Here is a 14,206-nt window from a genome sequence, read left to right on the forward strand (position 1 = left end):
TTCAAATTCTTTAAGAATACTCCTCTTGCCCATGAAATCACCCTTTCTCACACCTGCATTCCATTTGTTTAGCTTTCAGTCTCTGGGAACACTGAATTTGTCTCTTTTTCACATTATCTCATCTAGTCTGTAAACGCAGGGTTATCTATAACCCTCCTGTCTCCTCCACATTCCTTTCAGCATCAATATCTGGCTGAATCTCATGAGAATCACAACCTGTTTCCCTGATGATCTACCCAAAACATTCCTATCACCTCAAAAAACACTTTCTCTTTCTCCCACTGCAATGCCAGACTCAACCAGAAAATCCTCGTCCTCATCCTCAGAGGCTTCACAGGCCTCAACAGTACATAGGGTAGATGGTAGTACAGTTATTTGTGTTCTTACTCAGAATGAAATTCCATCTACTATGAGCCCCTGGTGGTGGCGCAGTGTGTTAAAGCGCTGAGCTGCTGAACTTGTAGACCGAAAGGTCCCAGGTTCAAATCCCGGGAGTGGAATGAGCACCCGCTGTTAGCCCCAGCTCCTGCCAACCTAGCCGTTCGAAAACATGCCAATGTGAGTAGATCAATAGGTACTGCTCCAGCGGGAAGGTAAAGGTGCTCCATGCAGTCATGGCGGCCACATGACCTTGGAGGTGTCTATGGACAGCGCCGGCTCTTTGGCTTAGAAATGGAGATGAGCACCAATCCCCAGAGTCGGTCACGACTGGACTTAACGTCAGGGGAAAACCTTTACCTTTACCTATGAGCTGTACATATTACAGTATTTCAATTCTACTTTACTACAGAGGACACAGTTCAGGACTTGGACCAGACATGCCTGCTTTTTTATTTTCCTTGGCCAGAAAGCTCAAGGTCAAACCATATGTGAAGGGAAAGGTATTCCTTGAAAATGGCAACTCTAAGAAAACCTGAGATATAAAACATTGCCTTCTGGCTCACCAACCTCAACTTTAGATGAATTCACTGCCATTGAATTGTTTTCTTAATTCCTTCATTGTAAAAGAGGTATAGGTTAAGTACCCCTTATCCAGAATTTTCCAAAATCTCAACTGCTTGCATGGGTGACTGAGATAATGACACCTTTGTTTTCCGATAGTTTAATACATACAAACTGTTTTTCATTCACAAAATTCTTAAAAATATAGTGTGTACAATTACCTTCAGACCATCTGTATAAGGAGTATACGAAACACCAATGCATTTCATATTCAGACTTGAGTTGTATCTCCAATATATTTTAATATCTATCTATCTCTATCTATCTTTGCAATTATTCCAAAATCTGAAAAAAATCTGAAAAAAAATCTGAAAAAAAAATCTGAAATACAGAGCATCTCTAGAACATTTCAGATATGGCATACTCAACCTGTATAAACTTACTTGAACAAGATATCTGAGCCTATGACAGTTCAGTGCATCAGAGGATTAAGATGAAGGTGATGGAGGACACCATGCAGTCATGAAAATATTTCTTTTTTGAGTCAAAGTCTTGATTGATTTTAACATTGATGTTCCTGTGAAGGAACTGTAAAACTCCCAAAGCAAACGCCAACAGTTTTGACTGTAGTTCTAGCTATCGCACACTGTCAGTGGCCTTTGTGAAGGAAAGAAAATATCTGGAAAGTACAACTCAGAGAGAAGCTAAGGATAAATGGCAGAAACAAAGGCATTTAAGAAGAAATATCCCAGTAACCTTCTGCTTCTGATTCAAGCAGAACGTTCCGAGGATATTTTGTTCAGAAAGTACTAAACCTTGATAACTTGAGGAAATAAACCTTGGGGAAAGAAAGAAAAGAAAAGAAAAGAAGCATCGAATAGTCTAGAGCAGGGGTCCCCAAACTAAGGCCCGGGGGCCGGATGCGCCCCTCCAAGGTCATTTACCTGGCCCCCACTCTTAGTTTTAGACTTCGCCTCGCCCAAAGTCTGAAATGACTTGAAGGCACACAATACCAAAAATCCTACTTAACTTGACTATCTCATTGACCAGAAGCAGGCCCACACTTCCCATTGAAATCCTGATTGGTTTATGCTGGTTAAAATTGTTTTTATTTTTAAATATTCTATTGTTCTTTCATTTACTAATACTGTGCTATGGTAATAATTGAATATATTGTGTATACATATAATATTGATACTAATATTTTAATGTGGGCCCCTTGTGGTGGCGCAGTGTGTTAAAGTGCTGAGCTGCTGAACTTACAGACCGAAAGGTCCCAGGTTCAAATCCCGGGAGCGGAATGAGCACCCGCTGTTAGCCCCAGCTCCTGCTAACCTAGCAGTTCAAAAACATGCAAATGTGAGTAGATAAATAGGTACCGCTTCGGTGGGAAGGTAACGGCGCTCCATGCAGTCATGCCGGCCACATGACCTTGGAGGTGTCTACGGAGAATGCTGGCTCTTCGGCTTAGAAATGGAGATGAGCACCAACCCCCAGAGTCAGACACGACTGGACTTAACGTCAGGGGAAAACCTAAACCTTAACTTAATATTTTAATGTAATACAACATAATACTAATAATTATATGATATAATAATATTAATTGTATACAGTAGAATCTCACTTATCCAACATAAACGGGCCGGCAGAATGTTGGATAAGCGAATATGTTGGATAATAAGGAGGGATTAAGGAAAAGCCTATTAAACATCAAATTAGGTTATGATTTTACAAATTAAGCACCAAAACATCATGTTATACAACACATTTGACAGAAAAAGTAGTTCAATACACAGTAATGCCATGTAGTAATTACTGTATTTACGAATTTAGCACCAAAATATCACGATGTATTGAAAACATTGACTACACAAATGCATTGGATAATCCAGAACGTTGGATAAGCGAGTGTTGGATAAGTGAGACTCTACTGTATTATATATTAAATGTAACATTACTAATAATATTACGGAATAATGGTATAAGACAATATCTATATATATAAAAGAGTGATGGCATCACGGCGACCCACAAAACAACAAAACTACAGGCCCTCCAACCTCGAAATTTGACAACACAACCCATCATCCACACCTCTAGGTTGATACAACAAAAAGAAAAGAAAAATAAAGTCCTAATTAGAGGGAGAGGAATAATTGCTTTTATCCAATTGCTGCCAGTTAGAAGGCTAAGCTTTTTTGTTACGCCCCCCATTATTTGTCCTCTAGACTGTCTGCTATCTTTTCCCTATTTCCCTGTGGTTTTATTCTTATCCTTTATTCTTATCCTTTTCTCACCCCGAGTTTTAACTGAGTATTCGTGCAGCCCGCCCTGTTATATTGCTTTTTGGATTTTGTGTTGTACTGTATATGATCCTTTATTGTATTGTTGTAATTGTATTATGATATGTTGTTTTTATATTTTGTTATATTGTATTTTTCCCGGGCATGGCCTCATGTAAGCCGCCCCGAGTCCCCATTGGGGAGATGGTGGCGGGGTATAAATAAAGTTTTATTATTATTATTATTATTAAGCTCCTCCAACTTGGTCTTCTAGCAACCCAATAAAAAATAATAAAAAACACTAAAAATTAATACAATAAAATACTATAATAACAGAAAATAACTAAAAACAATACAAGAAAATAATAAAATATAATAAATAAAAATATAACTTACAATAAAATTAATAAAAAATTGCAAATAACGTCAAATAAAAATTACACAACAATTTTTAACCAATACCACCACCACTTTGCCACAGCAACGTGTGGCCGGGCACAGCTAGTAGTAATATATAATGCTAATATTGTGCTATGCCCATAATATTATATATTGTATGTACATACAACTTGTAAGCCGCTCTGAGTCCCCTTCGGGGTGAAAGAGGGTGGGGTATAAAAGTAGCAAATAAATAAGTAATTGTTGGGGCTTGTTTGTTTTTTGCACTACAAATAAGACATGTGCAGTGTGCATAGGAATTTGTTCCTATTTTTTTTCAAATGATAATTCGGCCCCTCAACAGCCTGAGGGACCATGAACCGGCCCTCCATTTAAAAAGTTTGAGGACCCCTGGTCTAGAGGAATGTCATTTTCCAGGTTTTGGTTCCTTTCCTTGACAGTCATAGGTCAGAACTAATTAATTTTTTTCTCTGTGCCATTTTGATCCGTGGTTTACCATTTTGTCTGGCTGAGGCTTTTCATAAGAGGTTATGGCAGTGCAAAGTTCTTTACTACCATGTAAAGGTCTTCTCTTTGCGACTTGAGGCCTGTCTGTTTAAATTAGCATGCCTTTGCACTGGGGACAAACAACATGTTTGTATCCAGATGTTGTTGCACTGCAGTTCCCATTAGCCCCAGCCAACTGTAAATGGTGATGAATGATAGAAGTTGGAATATGAAAAGCAATTACCCAGTCCTGCTTTACACATACTATCCATTTTACCTAATCATTAAAACTCTCTCATTTTCTGTACATATCACATAATTGGTTTATTTGACAAAATTACGATCTGCCAACTGTAAAAGGCCACCCTACTGGGATCTGCATGCATCATCCAAAAATACATCACACAGTCCTAGACACTTGAGATTTGAGATTTTGTGATACGAAATCCAGCATGTCTATCTTGTTTGCTGTGTCATAATAATAATAATAATAATAATAATAATAATAATAATAATAATAATAAAGAGGGTTGGAAGAGACCCCTTTGGGCATTTAGTTTTACCCCCTTCTGCCTTTGTGCCATGGGGGCCGGATAAATGGCTTCGATGGGCCGCATGTGGCCCCCGGGCCGTAGTTTGGGGACCCCTGTCCTAGATATACCTGCTTGGGAGTATCTGGGTCCTTAAAGGAAACTCTCAATAGGGCTCATCATTATACACATTTTCCTGTTTTCATGATCAGTTCAGGAAAGTATCTCTCGTACAATTGTTGTGATTAAAAGGTATTTTCAAAACTAATTTATCTGGCTTCTGTTGAAATATGTAACACCAGTCAGGGAAGTTTCTGCCTCTCCTTCTCCTCTTTTGCTTCCTTTTCCTCCTTTAAATATCAGAACCATTAGACATATCCTTTTAATGCAAGCAGATTTGATTATTACTGGAGGAACGGAGATAGGGAAGTTAGTAAAAAAAGGGTTAAGCATTTATGTAATCTTTAACAAATATAAAATATCTGATTTAGATGCATTTACATCTGAATCCCTTTATTTTATTGATTTCCATGGGGTTCCCAGAAAATATTCAAAATTCAAGAATCATTTTGAATGCAAAGGTGATCACTTTCCTCCAAACTGCTCCCACCAGTTGTGGGTTTACAATCTTTTACAACCTAAATGATCATATTCAAATCATGAAGTAATATGTGTGCTTTGGATCTTGTGGCATAGATCTTGTCTTTCCCTAACCCTGAAGGATTAACAAAAAACAAGAAATCATTATACAAACATTTAAAACAGTTGGAGTAAAAGAAAAAAACAGCTGATAAACTTGTTGGCTTTTTAAAAGCACTCCCTCACATTCAATTAACTGATAACTTAAAAAATAACTCAATTCTGGAATTAGGTTCATGCTGCCATTACAAATTAAGTCAATCAAGTTAAAACAAATGACATTTCATTAAGTTGTCCTTTTCTGTTATAAGATTCCCATGTTATCAGATTATGTCATTGATTCTAACTATTTCAATCCTATCTTTATTTATGAGAGAAATATAAACAAAATTAAACTAAACTGTAGGAAAACAAAGCCAAAATAAGATATTGTGTCTCCAGGCCTGCGCAGCATGCCCTTTAACACAAAAAAGACCAGATTGTTTTCTCAAGCTGGTAAATACTTTGCTTCTAGTTTGAGTCCAAAAGGATCAGGAAAATGTTTTGTATTATACAGTAGAGTCTCACTTATCCAAGCTAAACGGGCCAGCAGAAGCTTGGATAAGCGAATATCTTGGATAATAAAGAGGGATTAAGGAAAAGCCTATTAAACATCAAATTAGGTTATGATTTTACAAATTAAGCACCAAAACATCATGTTATACAACAAATTTGACAGAAAAAGTAGTTCAGTACGCAGTAATGTTATGTTGTAATTACTGTATTTATGAATTTAGCACCAAAATATCACGATGTACTGAAAACATTGACTACAAAAATGGCTTGGATAATCCAGAAGCTTGGATAAGCGAGGCTTGGATAAGTGAGTACTGTATCATGCTTTTCCATGTTTGGATAAACATGCATCTAATAAAACAAGGAAGACTTGCAAAATTTATTTCATTTAAACTTGAAAATACACTGTATTATTATCAGTAATGTGATTACTAAAGTGTACATCTAATCTTTTATCACTAGATGGCACCAGAATATTTCACATCTTAGGTACTTGTTCTTGTTTTTTTTCTTCTTTTTACTGCAAATAACTTTTCTACCTTCAAAATGCAAATTGCTGTCTAGAAAACAGAATGCAAGAATATAAGGGTAAACCATCATTGTTCCAGAATTTTTGCTTTTGTGTTTTTCTTCTGATTGTTTCGTACAAGGTCGTCTTATACAACCAGAAGGAAATAGTCGCATGTTGCATGCAAGTTTCCCTTTGCTCACCTGAAATGAAAGGTGAGCTGGAAAATGTGTATTGAAAAGATTTTTACAAAATGGTGGCTTTATATATGTGAGGCATTATATGTGAGGGGCAGGTATTATGATATTTGGATTGTTGTGAGTCTTTCGGGCTGTATGGCCATGTTCCAGAAGCATTCTCTCCTGATGTTTTGCCCACATCTATGGCAGGCATTCTCAGAGATTGTGAGTTATATTGGAAATTAACCAAGGGAGGTTTATATATCTGTAAAAGGTCCAGGGTGGGAGAAAGAACTCTTGTCTGTTGGACACCAGTGTGAATGTTTAATCACCTTGATTAGCATTAATAGCCTTGCCAGCTTCATGTCCTAGCTCTTCCTGCCTGGGGGAATCCTTTGTTCGGAGGGGTTAACTGACGCTGATTGATTCATTTCTGGAATTCCCCTGTTTCAGAGTGTTGTTGTTTATTTATTGTTCTGATTATAGAGTTTTTTTTAAATACTGGTAGCCAGATTTTGTTCATTTTCATGGTTTCCTCCTTTCTGTTGAAATTGTCCACATGCTTGTGGATTTCAGTGGCTTCTCTGTGTAGTCTGACATGATAGTTGTGAGAGTGGTCCAGCATTTCTGTGTCTCAAATAATATACTGTGTCCAGGCTGGTTCATCAGGTGTTCTGCTATGGCTGATCTCTCTGGTTGAGTTAGTCTGCAGTGCCTCTCATGTTCCTTGACTCGTGTTTGGGCAATGCAGCATTTGGTGGTCCCTATGTAGATTTGTCCACAGCTGCATGGTATCCGGTAGACTCCTGCAGAGGTGAGAGGATCCCTCTTGCACTTTGCTGAATGTAGAATTTGTTGGATTTTCTTTGTGGGTCTGTAGATAGTTTGTAGGTTGTGTTTCTTCATCAGCTTTCATGGATACATACCTTCCACAGATATATAAACCTCCCTTGCTTAGTTTCCAATATACCTCACAACCTCCAAGGAAGCCTGCCATAGATGTGGGTGAAACGTCAGGAGAGAATGCTTCTAGCACATGGCTATACAGCCTGGAAAACTCACAACAACCCAGTGATTCTGGCCATGAAAGCCTTTGACAACACATTATGGTATTTCCTTGTTAAAAACTGCAATATCCTTTTTGGTATAGAAATGCAGAGACTATATACTCCATCCATAGAGATTTGTATGATAGGAGATCAGAACTCCTATTAGAGCAAATGTGATGCATAAGAAGTTACTTTTTAAGATGAATAAAACTGATGAACTTGCTAAATGAATATAAAGACATCCTTTCATAGCCCAGATAAGAACACATTTAACTTGTCACTACATTCATTTGCCATAAGATTTCCAAGCTCTGCTTTGTCATAAATGTAAGATTTTCAAGGTCTGATGGTGGTCATGAGGACATGGGAGATTGACGTCAGAGACTGAGAGCAAGGAATCAATGGTGAAAACAGAATGTCCCATTGCCATGACAAAAAGATACTGTTGCATCTGTTACAAAGAATGATATTAGTATCTGGCACACACTGAGGGTTTTTGCAAGGCAGAGTGAAGCAGCTGCCCAAGCAGCAGATTTTGGCTATCATGAAAGGGCAGCAGATGATTTTAATGGATGCATACTATATTTTCACTTACAGGGATAGGGAGAGGAGCTATTCAAATTTTCTGCCTCACATACCAATATATCTTGCTTAGTTTGAGGTGGTATGTGTCTTGAGGTAGGTGAAGGCGTGGGTGCCATTTATAATAATAATAATAATAATAATAATAATAATAATAATAATAATAATAATAAAATAGAAACTCCTCAAAGCACAGCAGACAAAAAACCAGTACAAGAAAACCGCACTACAAACTAGAGCTGACAGCTGGCACGACAAAACATTGCATGGAAAGTTCCTTGACAAAATTGAAGGAAAAGCTGATAAGGAGAAGACCTGGCTATGGCTCACAAACGGGACCCTGAAGAAGGAGACAGAAGGCCTGATCCTTGCAGCCCAGGAGCAAGCCATCAGAACAAATGCAATTAAGGCCAAGATCGAAAAATCAGCTGAAGACCCAAAATGCAGACTGTGCAAGGAAGCTGACAAAACCATTGATCATATCCTCAGCTACTGTAAGAAAATCGCACAGACAGACTACAAACAGAGGTACAACTATGTGGCCCAAATGATTCACTGGAACTTATGCCTCAAGTACCACCTCCCAGCAGTAAAGAACTGGTGGGATCACAAACCTGCAAAAGTATTGGAAAATGAGCACACAAAGATACTGTGGGACTTTCGAATCCAGACTGATAAACTTCTGGAACACAACACACCAGACATCACAGTTGTGGAAAAGAAAAAGGTTTGGATCATTGATGTTGCCATCCCAGGTGACAGTCACATTGACGAAAAACAACAGGAAAAACTCAGCCGCTATCAGGACCTCAAGATTGAACTTCAAAGACTATGGCAGAAACCAGTGCAGGTGGTCCCGGTGGTGATCAGTGCATTGGGTGCCGTGCCAAAAGATCTCAGCCGGCATTTGGAAACAATAGACATTGACAAAATTACGATCTGCCAACTGCAAAAGGCCACCCTACTGGGATCTGCACGCATCATCTGAAAATACATCACACTTGGGAAGTGTTCGACTTGTGATTTTCTTCTACGAAATCCAGCATAGATCTATCTTGTTTGCTGTGACATAATAAAATAATAATAATAATAATAATAATAATAATAATAATAATAATAATAATAGTTGGAGAGGCTCACACGGGGGCAAGCTCAATACAATCATATAATATCATAAAATCAACAGTTAAGACATCAAAGAATGCATTTAAAAAACAAATTAACAAGTCATGATTAAAATTTTGCCTCAGACTGACAACCTTCGAGGCCTTGAATCATGCCTGGCCTGTTCCTTCCAGCTGAAGATTCTGAGTCTGAAGACCCATTGATATCCCTCTAATTCAGTACTTCCCAGGAAAAGTTTCACCTTTGGAAATTGAAGAACCCAAGGAGAGATCATAGCTTTGATAGTTACTATGCCAATGGAGCCAGGGAAGAGGCTATTTGCCACCTATTATCCATAGAACTCATGCCTTTAGATAAAAAGAAGCTGTCTTTCCAGGAGTAGAGGACTCCTCAAAAGTAGGAACAAATGGATAACTGCTTATAAATGGGCTCTGAAATCCCAGTTTAGATACAGTGTTCCCTCACTACTTTTCGCTTTTCGCTCCCTCGCTGTTTCGCAGTTTTTAAATAAACACTAAAATAATAGTATAAATCATAAAATAATATTATAAATCCCTCTTTCTACTTCCTTCCTAGGGAGAAGCCTAAGGAAGGATGGAAGAAGAAGCCGAAGGGAGAAAAAAGGAGGCTGAAGCAGGTTTGTTTTCGCCTCACAAGACATGTACGTGCTTGAGAGGCGAGGAGGGGACAGAGATGCTACTTGCCAGTGAGATTGTAAACAACACAAATATAACATCTCTACTTTGTGGATGTTCACTTTTTGCGGGTGGTCCTGGAATGTAACCCTCGCAATAAGTGAGGGAACACTGTAATCCTTCCATAATGGTCCATCAACCACCGAAATAACACAGATATTAAATTCTGTATAACCCATCTGCTCATGAAACAGATCACATAGCTACCAAGTATTTATCTCGTTTCAGGGAGCGTAAAATAGCATTGTCTATTTAGACAATAACCTTGGTTTTGGGTCACTTGCTCCTTTTAATTTCCATTCCAGGTGTAAACCTTAACCTCTGTGTGAAACTCTGCATTTCAGGCTGCTTTGTCTCCTAAGCCATCATGGTCTGACCATCTCTGTCCCTTATACTGACTTATCTTCTCTATTGCATTTGGATTAGGGGTAAGGCTTGGATGAAGTTCATGCAGAACAATGTTGGGCCTAATGCCAGGTTTAGAGTCTGCACTGGCCAATCTGGTCATTCAATAGGATCCACCGGGGGGGGGGGGGGGACAAATATATCTCAAAATTCTCAATGGTTGGCTGTTTTATTATGGAAAAAGGACAATGTGTTTTGGCTTATATGTATGTCAATGATATGATTATGTTTTTTTAATGTTACATTTATATTTATTTTATGATTTCATTGTTTTCATGTAGCCCCTGAAGAGGGATGATGACACACACACAGAGAGAGCTATATATAAAATAAACCAGTCATTTATTGAACACTTGGGCCATGTCTACACTTACCCAATTATCTGGAGTAAACTGCTCTGTAGCTGCCCTGATGTGGTCCAGGAACATCACTGGAGACCTTTTGGCATCTAGTTGACTGGCTGGGCCATGGGCACATTGTTGTGTCGCTGACCACAAGCAGCAACTTTCCTGACAACATAACTTTTTATGATTAAATGGCTGGGTCCTTATTGTGACTTCATCAGAAGAAACATCACCAGCAAGCCCCTGAGAGTTAGCTGTGTATGACCAGCCACACAATGGTGGGTCGAAGGGACATATGGACAGTGGATTGGACCAGATCCATCCTGATGCAGCTGTTTACACTTCCAAAGCACTAGGATTCTGGAAGCTCTAGAGTAAATCCCATATCTCAGATTTACGGCTAGATACAGCACTTCTGTTGTAACTCAGCTGTCATGGCCTGTTCTTCAGCAGGAGTTAGAGTTTGATTCAGAGTCTGACTCAGATTTTGCACCCTTCCAGGACTTGGATCAAAGCCCAATGCCTTTGCAGGTGCCTGAAGTTGTAGAGCCAGGGAATCCACTAATTGGCGAGCATTCCGATCCTCAGTCAAGGTTGGTTTTGCCAGATGTTGTTGACGCAGGGGAGGATATTGCTTTTAATCAGAGGGAATCTTTTGCTAAGGAAAGGAGTGAAAGGGAGGGGGTGAGACGGAGTCAAAGGTTGGCTCTCAGGTGCATTAATGACTAACTTTCCCATGTGAAGTTCTGCACATCCCAACTCTCATTTGACATAGTCTTGAGAACTCCTTAAAGGTGCCTCTCTCCCTGCTCTGTTTGCGGTGTCAACTTTGCCTTGGGAAAGGACTCCACGTTCCAGTGTCTTGCTCCTTCCCTGTTCCCTGCCTTGTTCCCATGCCTGGTTTCAGGATCTCCAAGTTGTGTTTGTGCCTTGTGACTCTTGAGTAAACCTTGCCTTGCTAACCTTGATTCCACGATTCCTCAGTGGCTGTTTCTCATGTGGATTACAGTTTGTGGATTTGCAGCGTCTTGTTCCTGTTCCTTGTAACTTCTGGCTGACCCTGTTTGGATGGCGTTTATGGACTAACACTGACTTCTTGTTGTAAACAACGAGTTCCATTTGTGGATTACAATTGAGAGACTTTACTGGACTTGTTTTGAACATTTAAAGACTTTATACTTTGGACTATTCTTTATAATGACTTTTTATGCTACCTGCTTGCATATATATACAGTAGAGTCTCTCTTATCCAACACTTGCTTATCCAACGTTCTGGATTATCCAACACATTTTTGTAGTCAATGTTTTCGATTCATCGTGATATTTTGGTGCTAAATTTGTAAATACAGTAATTACTACATAGCATTACTGTGTACTGAACTACTTTTTCTGTCAAATTTGTTGTATAACATGGTGCTTTGGTGCTTAATTTGTAAAATCATAACCTAATTTGATGTTTAATAGGCTTTTCCTTCATCTCTACTTATTATCCAACACATTCACTTATCCAATGTTCTGCCGGTCTGTTTATGTTGGATGAGACTCTACTGTATCTATCTATCTATCTATCTATCTATCTATCTATCTATCTATCTATCTATCTCAATAAACTGCTTCGCTTGTGATACTGGCTCCAGTGTGGTTTTCAGGGTGCTCTCGCAGCCTTGGGGTGTAACAACTTCTGCTTTGAATTCAGTTGTACGTTGGGTGGACTCCCCACGGCAGATGGCAGGTGAATCCACATTATTTGGTCCATGTAGACATGGCCTAAGTAATATGTCTCTTATTTTCTGTGCATCCTGGGTATCCTGCCAATGCATCAACAAGATCCCCAGGTACCCCTTTTCCTCTGGTACTATATCACCAAGCAATATTGGGCTTAGCTTCCATTTATATTTATAACAAATACCCCCCCCCCCCAATATAGCTTGCCTCAGATATATTGTGTTGATTTGATATAGTATGTAGACTTTGTCAGCTACCATTGCTCAGTTATAACTCTGCTAGAACAATTTGATGGTGAAGGTCCCCATTAGAAGTTGTCCCTATGGGCAGATGTCTCTTCCTATTTTACAACTGGAGGCAGTCTAGTGAAGTGTACCCAGAATGTATATTTATCTGGCTCCCCTTCCAGCTTGTGATTTTAGGAATTGCTAAGGTAGAGGAGCTGCTGCTATGATAGCTGCTCAAGTAGATGAGCCTGGACTTGGGTGCAGATTCAAGTTATCAACCCTCTTAGCTTGTGGTTGGGTACACAGATGCTATGGTAAGGAGACGTTGATTATAACCTATAAAACCACTCATTTTCTGAAAGGCTTGTGATAATTTACACTAATGCCAGGATCATTGATTAAATGACTAACCTGGGGGCTCAGCAGAAGCGACCTTCTAACCTTATTATTAAATTTGCCGTTTCTTGTTTGTTCTCCTTTCTTTTCTTCCTTCCCCCCTTTTTTTGGGTCATTGTCTTAAATTCAGAAATCAATTCCTGTCAGAGTACTGCATTATGTGACGGGTATTATCTTTAGAATAAATAAATAAAATAAAATAAAACCAAGCAGATGCATTAATCAAAGGAGCAGAGTACTGAAGAAAATGTGAGAGCTAATAGATGGTATTGATGCAGTCATCGGTGACAGAAAAGCTGCTTTCAGCTAATTTGCATGGTTTCGGTGACACTAATTAAAAGACCTGATACCTTTTATAATGTAATAAAAGGGAAAGTCACTCCATGGGTGGGGATTGTGCTCAGGGAGGAGGGAAGAGATCCTGAGATAATTGCTATTCCAGGATCCTGAATACACAGGGTCTATCCACACTGTAGAATTAATGTAGTTTAGCCCATTTGAATGACTATGGCTCAGTCTATGAGATGATAGGATTTATCTCCCTCTTCCTCACATTTCCCACACCAGCAGTTGCTTCTGATGGTTCAAGCTCAACAGTGCCTGTGAAAATCACAGAAATATGCCCCATTTGCTCAGTGACATAGGAAGAATCATGAGCTGTTTTGTTTTTGGGTCTTGTGAATGATTAGGGAAGCCAATTCTGGGAGAGCTTCATCCATCATGGATTCTTCCTTTTAATTCACTATTTAAATGAGATGTCCAATCTGCTGAGCTTCTGGCTATTCATGAAAGCATTGGCAGTGCAGCTATGAAGAAGAAAAATAAAAAGTGTGTGTGTGTGTGTGTGTGTCAGAGGCCTTAAGTCTCAATGAAATTAAATATTATATCTATCTATAATTCTATGAAGACAACATGGTTGCAAATCATGTATGCTGAAACCATTTTGTTCCAATTTTGTTGTATTACTCTCAAAACCTACTACATTGTCTTTTCATTTTTGTATCATAAATGGTGTAAAAGAAGGCAGATAGAGAAAGAAAGAATGAGAGAGAGATTGAGGACTAGTCTTTTGACAAAGTAGACTGAAGCTAAGGAGCCCCGGTGGCAAAGTGTGTTAAAGCGCTGAGCTGCTGAACTT

General features: G+C 38.9%; 1 long non-coding RNA gene across 1 annotated transcript in view; it reads left to right on the forward strand.

The window, feature by feature from the left end:
• LOC134298079 (uncharacterized) overlaps positions 1-12,420 on the forward strand; it is a 31,745-nt gene extending 19,325 nt beyond the window's left edge. Inside the window, exons 2-3 of the long non-coding RNA XR_010005053.1 lie at positions 9,853-9,913; positions 11,222-12,420. This is a non-coding gene — a long non-coding RNA (uncharacterized LOC134298079). The remainder of the gene's footprint in view (positions 1-9,852; positions 9,914-11,221) is intronic.
• The last annotated feature ends 1,786 nt before the right edge of the window (positions 12,421-14,206 follow it).

This window comes from Anolis carolinensis, chromosome 3 (assembly GCF_035594765.1).
Source record: "Anolis carolinensis isolate JA03-04 chromosome 3, rAnoCar3.1.pri, whole genome shotgun sequence".
Lineage (NCBI taxonomy): Eukaryota > Metazoa > Chordata > Lepidosauria > Squamata > Dactyloidae > Anolis > Anolis carolinensis.